Source organism: Chrysemys picta, chromosome 21 (genome assembly GCF_011386835.1).
Source record: "Chrysemys picta bellii isolate R12L10 chromosome 21, ASM1138683v2, whole genome shotgun sequence".
Classification (NCBI taxonomy): domain Eukaryota; kingdom Metazoa; phylum Chordata; order Testudines; family Emydidae; genus Chrysemys; species Chrysemys picta.
In genome coordinates this window covers 3,637,272-3,651,433 of record NC_088811.1, presented here as the reverse complement: position 1 = coordinate 3,651,433, position 14,162 = coordinate 3,637,272, and the positions used below count along the sequence as shown (strand labels likewise).

The 14,162-nt window shown below is 44.0% G+C and overlaps 1 protein-coding gene across 6 annotated transcripts in view; it reads left to right on the top strand.

Annotated features, from left to right (window-relative positions):
• Window positions 1-14,162, top strand: part of TP73 (tumor protein p73) — an 89,879-nt gene that overhangs the window by 6,208 nt on the left and 69,509 nt on the right. For 2 of the 6 annotated variants that reach the window (XM_065574935.1, XM_005298448.4), the window contains exon 1: window positions 10,042-10,180. The exons of 3 other annotated variants lie outside the window; for them this stretch is intronic. The gene's annotated coding sequence lies outside the window, so the exon portion shown is untranslated. Of the gene's footprint in view, window positions 1-2,415; window positions 2,548-10,041; window positions 10,181-14,162 lie in introns of those variants that run through there. One more of the 6 variants, XM_005298450.5, reaches the window with a different exon arrangement.

The window sequence follows — 14,162 nt, the reverse complement described above, 5'->3', positions numbered from 1 at the left end:
TCTAGCTGCTTTCCTGAAATATTTTAAATATCAGATTTTAAATAATTTTCTTCTCACCCTTTTTAGCTATCAGAAATAAATTATGAAATAGCGAATGTTACAATTCAGACCTGATTTTTTTTCTTGGCACTTCTCTGCTTTCTGTTTTGTTTACAATCCGATTAGAAGCGTCCACCTGTAAATACATTGTTATATACAATCACATCCGTTTTTTTAACGAATGCATCATAGATTCATAGATTTAGGACTGGAAGGGACCTCCAGAGGTCATCGAGTCCAGTCCCCTGCCCTCGTGGCAGGACCAAATACTGTCTAGACCATCCCTGATAGACATTTATCTAACCTACTCTTAAATCTCTCCAGAGATGGAGATTCCATCACTAGACCTTTCGGAATGTTTTTGTCAACCAAAAGCTGTTTACAATAACTAAATAACGTACTGGGACCAAACAATAAGTGCGGTCACTGTTTAAAAGAATGCGATGATTTTCTGCTTATGAATGTACAAAATAAAAATAATCATGTTTCTTATGACAACATGTTATTTAAAAAGACTTTCGGTGATGACAAATCATTCAGTGAAATTTAGTTAACAATAGAGGGAAATTGTTTGTGTATTTACTTTATACGACTGCCATCTGACCAAACCCTGCCGAAGGTGTTTACATCGCACGGAAAGGGGGTAGGACGAAGTATTTCTGCTAGCTTTATACTGTACTATAAAAAGCCCTTTCAGCAAAACTTGTATAGGCAACTGGACGTTTCAAGGGCTTCATCCTGGGGAGTTTTGCCTAAATAAAGACTGCAGGCTAGGCCCCATATTAATTATTATAGTTCATTATTGCCAGTGGCTCTACGGAACCATCTCTGGTGTTAAATAAGGAATAGCATCGCCTACCTTTGCAGTAAGAATATTTAGAATCTGCAAATTATCCGTTGAACAATGTCGGATTAAAAGCAAACGGATTCCTCTCGTAGCAGATGAATGGGGCCATTGTTCCAGAGACAAAATATGTGTTAATAATTCTCTCCTGCTTTTAATTTGTTATTTGTTTGAATTTCTGTAGCAATGGGTTTTATTCTCTCTGTTTCTCCAGCCTCTATTTATTTGCAAAAAGAAGAACAGGAGGACTTGTGGCACCTTAGAGACTAACAAATTTATTAGAGCATAAGCTTTCGTGGACTACAGCCCACTTCTTCGGATGCATATGTTTATTTGCAGTGTCTGCCCTAGACACTCCTGGATGGCATTAATTTGATACCAGAATTGGGTGCCAGTACCGACATATGTTTTCTCCATTTGATTTCCTGGAAATAGGTTTAGAAAATAAAAAATAAATTTAAAAACGACTTAACGGTCACATACACATAACAGGAGAAAATACGAATGCGTCTCTTGCAGGAAAACCGTGATGCTTCCTTGGAATGATCGTTTCGTTCCATGTTATTGCATTTCGGGAGGTGTAAATACTAGCGCCCGCGCCCGTTGTTCGGTCTGCGCGTGACTGATTTGCAGTATTTCTAACTGCTTTAATTATATATTCTCAGTTGTTCGGGAACCTCAATTCCAGGGTTGTGTTTAAAAATCCCAGGGAGAGGTTTAAAATAAAATCCTTCCTGGGAACAGATCAGACATATCTGAAATCTCCCTTTAAAGATCAGTCTCAAATCCCCTCTCTTGTCTTGTCCTTTTAAAACTATATGAGTTGGGGTAGGAGAGGGGGTGTGTGTTGCGCCTGGATCCTCTTTAAAAGGACATTTTAGTGCTGGAGAGCTGGGGGTCAGAGTGGCGGTGAATATGTAACTCGTAGCTCGAGGAAAAGTGATGATATCAGGGATGTGCCGCCTGGAAGACAATGGTGGGGCTTCAGTTTCAGGGGACACAGGGAAGGGTTGATACTGTGTGTGGCTAGGCAGAGAGGATATCTGTGCTGGCATCTTTCTCTTTTACTGATCTCTCTCTATAGACAGGTTTCAGAGTAGCAGTGTTAGTCTGTATCTATAGACACCCACCCACTCACACACACAAACACGGCATACTGGTCAGCCAAAGAGCCCCTGCAGTCAGCTCCTCTGTCTCCCTGGCCCGCAGGTGGGGTAGGGGTGTGTGCTGGAACCCAGGAGCTTCGGCTCCTGTCTGGACCCGGCTGGGAACCACCTAGCCGGGCTGCTGCCCTCCTTCCTTTTGCCTTGCCCCGAAGCTGCCCCAGCCCCTGTCTTCGCACAGCTCACCCCTTCCCTCCTCCTCCTCCCTGCCCCGGGCCCTTCCCGCCGGCACAGCGCGGAAAGGCGGCTACACGCCCCCAGCTGTCAGCCAGCCAGCCGCCTCCCGGGCCCCGGCTGCCGCGCGGGCAGGAAGGGGTTAAGCAGGCCCCGTGCACGGGCCCCGGGGAGCCGGCGGGGTGGTTGGGCTCCGGCAGCGGCGGAGGAGGCGGTGACACGAGCCCCAGCCCGGGGAGAGGGCGGCGAGGGGTCCCGCGCAGCCCGGCTCCTGCCCTGCCAGTGGCACCGATGCGCACAGACCGCCGCCGCCGCCGCAGCAGCCAGGTAGGGCGGCCCCCGCACGTGGGCCCGGCTGCGGGGCCCAGCCGGGGCAGCCCGGGCTCCCTGCCCGGCGGGGGCCGGGGGGCTGCCCGAGGGGCCGGGGCAGCGTCAGGCCACTGGTCTGAGGGGGGCTTCCCGGCGCTCAGCCGGGGCAGGCTGGGCTCTGCTCTCCCCCTCGCGTCCCGTCCCTCTGCATTGCCCGGCTGCGCCGGAGCCCTCCAGCCCGGGATCCTGGGACCAGGGAGGGGGGGTTCGGGGGGAAACACTCAGGATACTAGTGAAAAGTCCTGGGTTAACCAGCTCTCCCTCCCCTCCCCCGGGCAGAGCCTGGATGATTCTTCAAACTTCACTCTCAGTAGAACAGTGTTCAGGCTGATCTCCGCCACGGCTTTTCATTTCGCCTGTCCTTTGCCAGGCCAGCTCGGGGGGGGGGGAGGAGGGGGGGAGCTCAAGAAAAATGGAACATTAATCGCACTAAGTGTCCGGGTCTGCATCTATTTCTACACAACGGTTTCCAAACCAATGAGTAAGACAAATGCAGACAATCTGCAAACCTGTGTGGAGTGATTCCTTGTTCTCCCAGGGATTGAGAGCTGATGTCTGATGTGTAGTAGCCTCTGGTCACTGATCTGAGCATTGTGTGTTTCAGTCAAACTGTCTCTCAAACTGGAGAGGGTGAAAGAAGAGATTGAACAGTAGGACGTTTGCACCAACTTCCCTGGGGCTGTTGTTTGCAAGATGATGTTTTGGAAATTGGTGACTATGAAATCAGTAACTATGACGTTGATTCGCCCTCACGCTGGAATTACTTCATTGAAGTCAGTGGAGATATATGGCAGTGTCAAACTGGTGAAAGCAAGAGGAGAATCAGGCCCTGTTTCTAGTTGTATATGCGGTGTGAGAACCCTGTCTGAGAATGGTCTGGGATCCCTGGTTCTTTTGGCCTGGGGTCACTGTGAAGATTTCACTCTCATTGTAGGGGTGCAGGGAGGAGTGGGGAGTGGGGAAGCATCCATTCCTCATGGCTTCCCCCAACAGCTGGTCTCAGAATGGCAGTCTCCAAGGTCAGAGCCAAGGTGATGTCTTGAATCTGTTGCAGGATGGGGATTTACACATCAGAATCTCCTGGGGGGTAAACCTATAATTATGTTGCAAGCTTTCAGAGTGGCTGATTTCTAGCAGACACATTTTATATAAAGGATCTGTCTGAAGGGGGTGGGTGGGAAAGACTGTTTTGTGAAATAAGGAAAATAATGCTCCTTGCCCAAAAAGATGTTCTGGTCAAAGCAGGACAGACTTATAACAGTACTAGCCCAAATTCTGCTCTCATTCACTGTGGTATAAATTTGGAGTATCCTTATCTACCTAGGTATTTTAATGGTCATCATCACCGCAGTATCTGAGCATAGTACTTTACCCTGCTGAAGTCAAAATAAATCCAATAGACTGAAGAAAATCAAATTAATCAGAATTTACACCAGTATAAATGACAGCAAAATTTGGCCTGGCCCACTGACTACCAAGGAGTTTCTTCTGATTAATATTGGTGTAACTCAGGGCAGAATTTAACCCACTGACTTAACTGGAGTTACACACTAGATTTACCCCACTCTAACTGAGAGAAGAATGTAGTCCACAGTGTGTATTCCAGATCCAATCACTTTAATCCTGAGAGAGCACGTTAATGACCCTGCAGGAGTGAACTGTATTCTGTTACTATGGTTGTTACCATGGATGCCAATATAACCAACTAGGAACATTACACAGGTGAGGAAGCCAAGCTACAAAATTTAACAGAACTTTTAAAACAAAGATAGAGAAGTGTTCTCTGGAGAATTAGCAGAACATGAGAGGTGACAAAGGTTAGGCTAGTGCTGCCTAGGTTTCAATTTTATTTTGCAATGGAGAATTCCATCAGCGGTTGCATCACTTAGAAACACCACCATACCTTTTCCTAACTCTGAGATGTTACTTGATTTTATTTGTGTATCCTTGGTCAGTCAAAGGTGGGAACTTCTGCTTCTCCTCCTCACGGGATAGGTGTATGACTTTTCCTTATCACAAATAATGTTTATATTTCAGCTTGGCAGAATTTGATTTTTAATATCATTTTGATGGATAATATAAATGTTTATTTTGAAGCTATTTACATTTTTTATTTATTTAAATTTTCACAGTAATGGAAAATTAAGGGTGCAAGCATTTTTTCAATGTTTATTGATTTAAATTTTCATAGTTGCCGGAGATTCTGGAGGGGGGTCCAGATAATAAGGGATTAAACAATTATCTAATTACAGTAGACATTGCGATTCAAAAAGTTAAATATTGATAAGCATTAAAACACAAATTGTCAACTTCACATGTCAAAATATAAAATAAATATCCTTAAATCAAACTCTAATAAGTTCTCAAGCAGAATTTTTCTTATTTTGCGTAACTGTAAAATTTGATTATTATAAATGGAAATATTTTGGTTTATGTGTATGGTGGAATCAACATTTACTGACATTCACAGATAAAAATCTAATCCTTACAAACCTATTTATATTTTGGGTTTCTTTAACAAACAAAAAATGAACTGAAATGGCATTATTCCAATTCAACAATATGTTTGCAGAAATTATTAAAAATAGAGAGATTTGGCAGACAGGGAAGCATTTTAAGATGTATTTGATAGGAGTGTTTAGTTCTTTGTTTGTTTTTACTTTGTTGTTTTCTTAAAAGATCACAGAGCAGAACAGTAAAGTTCAGAGTTTCAGTAAGAGCTCTAGAGGAGACAGATTATCCACCTTCATAAATTTTCTCTCCCTGGAAGAACAACGAGGAGTCCGGTGGCACCTTAAAGACTAACAAATTTATTTGGGCATAAGGTTTTGTGGGTAAAAACCCCACTTCTTCAGATGCAAAAAACCCCACTTCCTCCAGCTTCCATCCAGGACATATCACACATCTCCCTAGAAGGACTGAATATACAATGTCCTCATTCCTCATTCAAAGGAGGGAGGAAAAGAAGTGTATCTTAGCGGGCAGGATAATGTTGCTAGTCCATTCTACTGTAGACTTTGTCCCCCAAAGCAGCTGGTGAATGGGATTGGTTCTAAACCAAGAACAAGGACAAACCAGAAGGAAAGACTAGGTGAAAACTCTACAAAGCCAATGGGGCAGGCCTAATATAATAGTCACTTGGCCTTATGTTCCATAGCTGACAGATAAACCTTTCCATCCAAGCAGAGGCTAATACTGTATAATACTTTCCTAATTCCTATTTCTCAGAGCAAGACTCCTGGTTTCTGTTATCAGTCTTGATTTTGATATGCTGATATTGGGCCAGTCACCAGAATTACCTGTGTGTTAATTTACCCATATGTAGAATGGGTATAATGAGTGCTTGAGAGTCTTAATGTTTGTAAAATGCTTTGAGATCCTTAGATGAAAGGTGCTATAGAAAAGAAAATTGTTAATAACTGATGTCCCTAGGGAAAATATCTTTCTTAAATGAATATTCTGCCCCTAGGTTAGGTGGAGCCAGAATAATAACCACTCCAATGTCATTGTTATTTGCACCTGGGCATAAATTAGAAGTTCATTGCTGCTAAGAAGACTACAGTCAATTCAGAGCAGGATGTATGCACAGTATCCACAGAATGTATAATGACTTAGAAGTTTCTCCGCCTTGTCTGAGGTGTTTTCCCCCTTTGCAATCTGAACGTATTCTCAGCATCTGAGAACAACATGTTTTGTGCCAAGTGCCATCTGGAGATTCAATTCACTTTATTACCTTTGCTGTGATTAATTTCCCGCCTGCTGTTTCTGGCTGCAGTGGGCTCTCCTGGGAGAGACTCTCTGGGGGAACCTCTCTATGTAATCAGGAAGCCGTTCTTACATTTAGAGTTACAGCCAGTGTTTCCGTCACCTGTGATGTTGGCCCAGCAGAGACTAGCCCTGCCTCAACTTCCTCAAAACCAAACTCTTCTTAGGCCTGGTTTACACACGGGTTAGCATGTGACTCTTCACCAAAATAATAAAAGTGGTACAATCCCTAGTGTGGATGCCATTATACCAATATGAAGGTGCCTTACGCCAGTGTGAGAATAGCAATACCAGTATAAAGACATCCACACTAGAGGGTTGTAGCTCTTTAATTATACCAGTTAGAGGTAAAACTTCCTAGTGTCAAATTTAAATGTCTCAAGGGCCTAAGTTCCACTGATTTAGGACCCTAAGGGCCAGATTTTTAAAGGTATTTAGGCACTGAAAGATGCAGATAGGCACCTATTGAGATTTTCAAAAGCTCCTAGGGCCACATTTTGAAAGGCATCTTTAGGTATCTAAATACCTTTAAAGATCCAGCCAGAAGAGACTTGGTCCAGGTCAGCAGAAAGTCAGGGGCAGAGCTTGGAAGAGAACCCAGCTCTCTTAAATCCTAGTCCAATGTTTTAGCCGCAAAACTATTCTTCCTTTCCACTTAACCTCAACATCCAAAGGAGAATATCATTATCTAAACAAACTTCCATCTGGTATATAAAATACAGTTATTTGAATAATAAAGAAATGGGAGATAGACAGCTATTGAACGTATATTGCTTTTAGCAACAATTTATATGTGAAGTCTGATAATCAAATGATAAAGAACAGAGATTAAACTAATAATTATTATGCAAATAGAATAAGCAATCAGCACACTATTTAATAAAATGTGATATGCTACACCATGATTAGACACCAATTTTCTCATTCCTCCTTTCACATTCCTCATTCACTACAGTCCACAAATGTCAACAAAACTGCCTCATAATTAGAAGTGTCCCATATATATATCAATATATTTTAAGAAAGCATGTTCCAACTTGCTTCCTGATTCTTAATTTCTGATCATGAGCAGCCTCCTCCTGACTAATTATTGGCAGTAATGAGAGAAGAGACATCAACTTGTGAAAGTTTCCCTTGGTTTTTATAGTGAGACTGCAAATTAAAAGTGAAATATATTGGTAAACAAAAATTGGATAAAAAGGGAAATTCATAAGATTCTGAGAAAAATGCAAAGTGGATTTGAGTTTAAATAAAGTGAGGGAAGACTGGCTACTCTATGTTAAAATCAGTGTTAAAGGTGTAAGTCATGCTTAATTTCAGTTTAACAGTTAATTAAATTGCATCCTTGTTTTATAACAGTTTAATTTGCATGCTGTTTGTAACATCCCTGGGGTCACACCAGGGATGAATTTGATCCACTATCTTTCAAAGAAATATTTAATGGATAATTCAGGTTGAAACTGTACCTGCCTTATTGGCCTGATACTATGTCCACTGACTTCAAATAGCGCAAGATAGTGTCCTCTCTATCTTTCTTTCTGGGTCACTCAAGATCTCAGTTAGATTGTTATTCTGAATTAGTGAGGTAATATGTGAAGTCTTTTTTGAACCTGACTGTTGCATAAAAACAAATTCCCATTGGCTTCTTTCTTTCTTTGCCCCAGTGTGGTTAAAAGTACCATTCATTCTGAGTCTCTTAGGAGGAAGTATTTATATTGCACTGAAGTTACAACAGCTTCTAGCCTGGCTGTCGATCACAGTCTAGAGCCAATATCTAGAGCCCACTGCCCTACCTCCTGCTGAAGAGCAGCCAATCAGAGAGAGTTCCCTCCAGGAAGGGCTGATATTAGCTGGAGGTTCTCCTATCACTAGAGTGGCCCCTGCCCTGGCTGCACTGGTGCAACCTCCAGCTCCCTGCCCTGCCCTCTCTGCACCTCCGGCATCCAGGGTGGACCTCTCCTCCCCTCCCTTGCCAGGCCCAGCACAGCCACATTCCCCCCTGCATCTTTGCCAGCTCACCCCTCATGCAGCCCAAGCATACTTCCTGGCCACCCCTTTGCATCCTCCTCCCCGTCACCTAGACACTGCCTTCTATGCTTCCCCACCACCCCCTACCTGAAACAGTCTCTCTCTCTTCCCATGTGTCATGTGACTTCCTGCACCTTCTTCACATCCCTCCCCAGAGCTCACTCCACCCAGCAGAGACCACTGTGAGGCCCTTGCACAGCCCCCGGTGTGCTTGTGGGTCTGAACTGCTCCTACTCGGGCTGGACTGTGGAGTGTCGGCTCCTTGGGGCAGGGACAACAGCTTCCCCAGTGCAGTTCTGCACTGTTCATACAAACCTCTCAGACTCTGAAACTGAAATCACATTGCTTCCGTAGGCCAAGCTGTACAGCCAGCCACTGAGAGAGAGCAGAGTATTAAGCTGCTGCCTGTCATGTGTGGCCAGCACAGGGGGTATTAAAGAGATTCCTCTGCCTACAGCACCAAATGGGCACTCTGAAAATAACGCAAATCACAGTAGTGCCAAGGGCCGCAATCTTAGAGCAGGGCCGCATTGTGCTAAGCACTGTACAAACATCTATCCAAAGAGACAGTCCTTGTCCAGAGGAGCTTGCAATCTACACAGAAAGCACAATATAAACAAATTTCACACGAGGTTAAGAATATGTGCAAATATATTCCATCAAAAGGCATTGCTCTCATAATCTATTGCAGCCGAGTGGGGCCTTTGAAAATGAAGCATGTTTTTCACCTGTGACAATAAACGCAAGGATTTTATGTTCATCTCAGGCAATATGAACATGTTGTCAACGCTAATGCGTTCAGACCCTTGTAAATGTCAACCTATAATGAATAGATCAGATCATCTAGTTCGCACCTGACTATATATGTGGGAATAAAAGATCTGACTATTTTAACAACAGAAAGAAGTCTGTCCCATTAAGTATGCTTTGGGGATGCCTAAGTACAGACTTTTGGTTATTGGTAGACACTGAGTGGGGATAAGCAAACAAGTTCAAATGATGTTTTTAAAATAATGAATACACTTCAGCTTCCTTTTTCAAGTGTTTGAATGGGGTTAAGCACATAAACATCAGCAAAACTGATAACTCAGGGACAAGAGACATAAGAAGTTATTCAACAATTTTGTAATGCAAAGATAATTAGCGTCTTAGTTGGAGGTTCTGCAGTGCTTTCCAGGTGGACATTGCCTGTTGTTTTCAATCAGAAATGGAGTGGTCTTTACTGGTGACTGCTCTAGGCACAGCTTAGCAGGTCAGTTTTTCCCACCAGCATTCAGATGTCACCGGAGTCCACGTGCCTGTGATTAATTATACTATTCAACAACTGTCTGAAGAGAGAGAGAAAACTCCTCGGCTTCTGAGCGTGAGCTTATCGCCTTGTGATAACAGCCTCATTCTCACAGTATTTGATTAAACACTAATAAAACAGAGACTCTCCTTTCATGGGTATATTTACTATGAGGGCAGTGCACTCTGCTGCTCAACGGTACTGAATGGCTGGGCATTTCTGGAGCCCTAGATGAGCCAACCTTGCTTGGCCTAAGTGACCATCTTAATTCCCAGGCACAGTTGGCTGAGCGTTCCCCACCCCCTTGTAACTCCCTTGTGTTCCAGGAAGGAGAGCGCAAGCCCTTGCCACACTTTTCACATAGCTTTCAACAGCTCCAATGTCATCGCCTAGGCGACCGGGACGCTACTTGCTTGTAGTGCAGCAAATAACGTAGATTCACAATACCAGGCCGCCCCTGTCTGCTGGAGACCTCCGGGGGGACTCAAAACTCTCAGGGCTACAGAGCAGGTAGGGGGCCTTTTGTGTGTGTGTGTGTGTGTGTGTGTGTGTGTGTGTGTGTGTGTGTGTGTGATTTATTTAGCACAGTCTCTCTCTGGATTTCTCAGTATGGCATCTGGAGGATGATTTGTGGCTGCTTTGCTCCCTAGAGTAGTTATATGACATTAAACATCTTGGATACTTTGATCCAATGCGTCTTTGATCCAAAGTTATAGCACTGGTGGAGAAAAATAGCAACAAAGACTCAGATAAAAATCCTGTGCTGTGGATAGATAGATGCCCGGTGCCATGTCACCTACATGGTGACAGAGGGAAGTTATGTCATGCCAGAGCTACAATAGTAGACTTCAGTGGATTCACATTTATACTCAGAGGTGGAATTTAGCTGCCAGACCTAAGGAAGGGGGGAGTTACTTTAATTTAGTTTGCTCTCCCATCACAAAACTCCCGGAGATTCCTTCTCTTTCTGCTTCTCTATGTACCAGTCCATCTTCCCATTTCACCTATCTAATCTCGTTTGTGGATTCATCACCGTGGTGGCTGTTTTCTGAATAATTGGGGCTACTTTAATTTCTTCTGTTCTCCCATCACAAGAGGAATAATTCCTCCTCTGTAGGAGGCATCATGGGTTAGCCAGTGCTCAGTGCCTGAAAGAGGAACATCATCTACTCCCTTATGATACTGCATGGCTGACCTGTTTGACAATTGTTATAAACTGGACACAGCACAGGATCCGTAAAGTACAGTACGTATTGTGCCTGTCTTAGGAGGTGGCCGTGCATGAGTAAAACCTGAGAACAGCAAGCCAAGGAACAGCATTACCTCGGGCTGAGGAGACAGCTAGAAAAAACATGAAAAAGGCCCTGCGGTTCATGGTAGCGAAGCACACTGACAGGCAAATTGCTTCTGTCCTCATGGGCACTAACAGAGAATTTGAGACTCAAGTGTGCTTTAGTGAAGCTTAGTATCTCTTGTCAATTCATACAAGCTCCATGTTCCAGATATGAATTGAATAGCATATGATTAATTATAATAGTCATGAATTATCACCTGAGGATCTCAAAGCACTTTGCCAATGTTAATTCATTCTCTCAACCACCGCTGGTTCAGGTGAGCATCATTGTTCCCATTTACAGATGGGAAGAGGGAGGTACAAAGAGATTCACATGACATCAAGGCCACACAGCAGGTCAGTGGGAGAGCTGGAAATAGAACCCAGGAGTCCAGACCCCAATCCTTTGTTCTAACCACTAGACAGACAGCACTCCCTTTTCAGAAATGTGGCTGCCCAATTCTCTCTTACTAGTTGCCCCAGTGGTGCTGATATACCTAGGGCATACAGTCTGTTTGTGCATGGGCCTTTTCCTCTCAGGGCATGCCTGAAGGCTGTTGGGTAATGGGAATTGAATGTGGTCTTCCCCCTGTGGCCTTCCACCTTGCACAGTCGCTTACACCAGTGCACAATGGGTGTAGAATGTCACCGGATCAGAATGGTAGCATTTCGTATTCATTGTGCACTCACCTGGCACTGTTACAAACGATGGAGCAGGGCAGTGGAGAGCCAAGCCTCCGTGAGGTCTCAGAACCATGCTGTTTTAGAATGCTGATAGCAGTGGAGTTTTCTCATTACATATAAAAAGTAAGTCTGTGTGGAACAAGGATATATGTGGTGGTAAAATTGAAGGTTTCCTTTGCACAGAAGGATAATGGAGGAGTTAGAACACTACGGCAAATATCTCTGAGAGACACCTACTATGGCCTGGCCCTTGGGTAGCGTTGTAATACGAATAGATGCCAGAACAACTCCATTGCTATGGTATTAGATCTGAACCAGACTTACAGCCAAAATCATACCAACCGGAGAGAACATTATCCTTTATGTTCTGTACATTGTTAAACAAAGGAATTTAAAATTTTTAACAATAGCAACTACAAAAAGATACTCAGTGATTATGCCGTGGGGTACAACACACAGGTTCTGCTAACAATAAGGTACTGAAAATTAAGACTGCTTCTCCATCATGCAGGCAGAGGGAAGTGTGCACCGAGTATCAGCCCTAGCTCAGAATTGCATGGTTTCCATTGGTTGAAGTCATCCTCTAAGTAAAATCTGTTTTTAAATTCGAATTAATCATGGCTGTGGCTTTCCAGTTTCAGCTATTGTATTTTCCTGAAGTACCACTTCTTTCTCCTCCAAAGACATCAGTGACTCCTGGGGCATGTTGTTGATTCACTTTCTTTGGGCTACACTGGCATGAGAGGTCATTTCGGTGGAAAATATTAATCAGATTTACTTGGAATGTACAATACAACCAAAGTTACACCAGAGGGGGTTCTTCAAGGAGACTGAGTGTTTCTAAACATGTCTAAAGGACTTCTTTAGAAACCATTTGTGCAGGCAATTCACATGGATGATAAATCCACAGAACAAATCAAGCCAATTGGAACAAACCAAAGTCTTTCCACAAACTTTAAAGTCCAAAAGTCCAGTGCCTCCGTGTGAGAAGGGCAGCCCTGGATATTTACCAGTCACGGGACCATGTTGAATTGAGACAAACTAAAGCAAGATTTGCTTTTGCCCCAGCTATTTCTAATCTTCTCGACTCAGGGGATTTCCTATAAGGCATTGACTAGCGTCAGAGGAAAGCAGCAGCAGCTGCAGGGGTGGGGTTAGTTTGAGAAGGGGGTTCTGGTGTGGAAGCCTCCATTTTGAATGAAAACACAAGCACAAATGCACCAGTAACCTTGGATTAAAGCAGCCAAAGAAACCAAATATGCATGTTAAATTCTGTGCCCTTTTAAATGCCTGAGACAAATTTGCCACGTGCCCTGCTCTGCAGAATATCTCCCATCCCCCACAGTGTGCAGAGGGGACAACTGCAGCCAGCAATGTCCGTTCATCAGCCACATTTAGCTGGTAGACAGTTAAGGGCGTTCAAATCAGTTGCATGTCTAGTAAAACTCTTCACTTTCCCTGCAATTTGCATGGTGCACAGACATGCAGAAGGCAGAGGATCCCCTGCTGCAGCATTCCCCAGGCAAAGACACGTTCATTACTGGGCTTTCAAAGGCACAGTTTGGCTCTGGGTCTAAATGCCCCCTAAATTCAAGGGTCTTCAATTTGGTTTTTTTTGCCAGAGCGCTCTCCCTTGCAGAAAGCTTCTCAGTACTGGCCATCCAAACACCAGCCCTACCTAGAGACTTTATCCTTAGCTGACAAAGTGACTTCAGTGCTGCTAACAGGTGCTGGGCTGATGGCTTTGGTGATTTGGTCTATGGTGTTTAGTCATAGATCACACACCCAGCAGGGGCAGAGGTAATGTGAGGGTTCTTCTGCCGAGAAACCTCATCCTAATCAAGAGGGACCATGTTAAAGAATGAGAGAGGAGTTTAATCTCCATGGCTTATTTGGTGTCTTTTGAGATTGTCAGCAAAGGGCCAGTTGCATGGTAGTTTCCTGGTGTGGACATTAACTGGGCAGGGACGGACAAGGTAGCCCACCAGCCAGCCATCAGGTGGTAACAATGTTTGGCCATTCCTGCCCACCTGGGTGTACTCAACCCAGTGAGTTAGGCATGAAAATCTCTACAGCCCATAATCAGTCCTCTGGGACTTCATCTGACACTGAAAACTCCAGAGAGGATCAACCAGTGAATCTAGAGACCTGGTTTCAGTGAAATCCTAAATAAAACATGTAACTAGCGAGATGCCTATTGTCAATGAACACTAACTCTCCCACACTATATTACTATCCTGCCTCAGACTTAGCTGCCTTAATGGAGCCGCTGATATCTGCTCCCTTCCCCATCATTGAGTATCAAGTGCATTATAATACAGCCGCAGTGTTCATACAGTATCAGGAGAAAAAAACACATCAACTTCATTATGTAATCCCAGGTATCGTGTGAACTAATGACATGGGCACGGGACTGGGAATCAGGATAATTGTGTTCTGTTCCTTGCTCTGACACTGACTGTGTGTGTAGCCTTG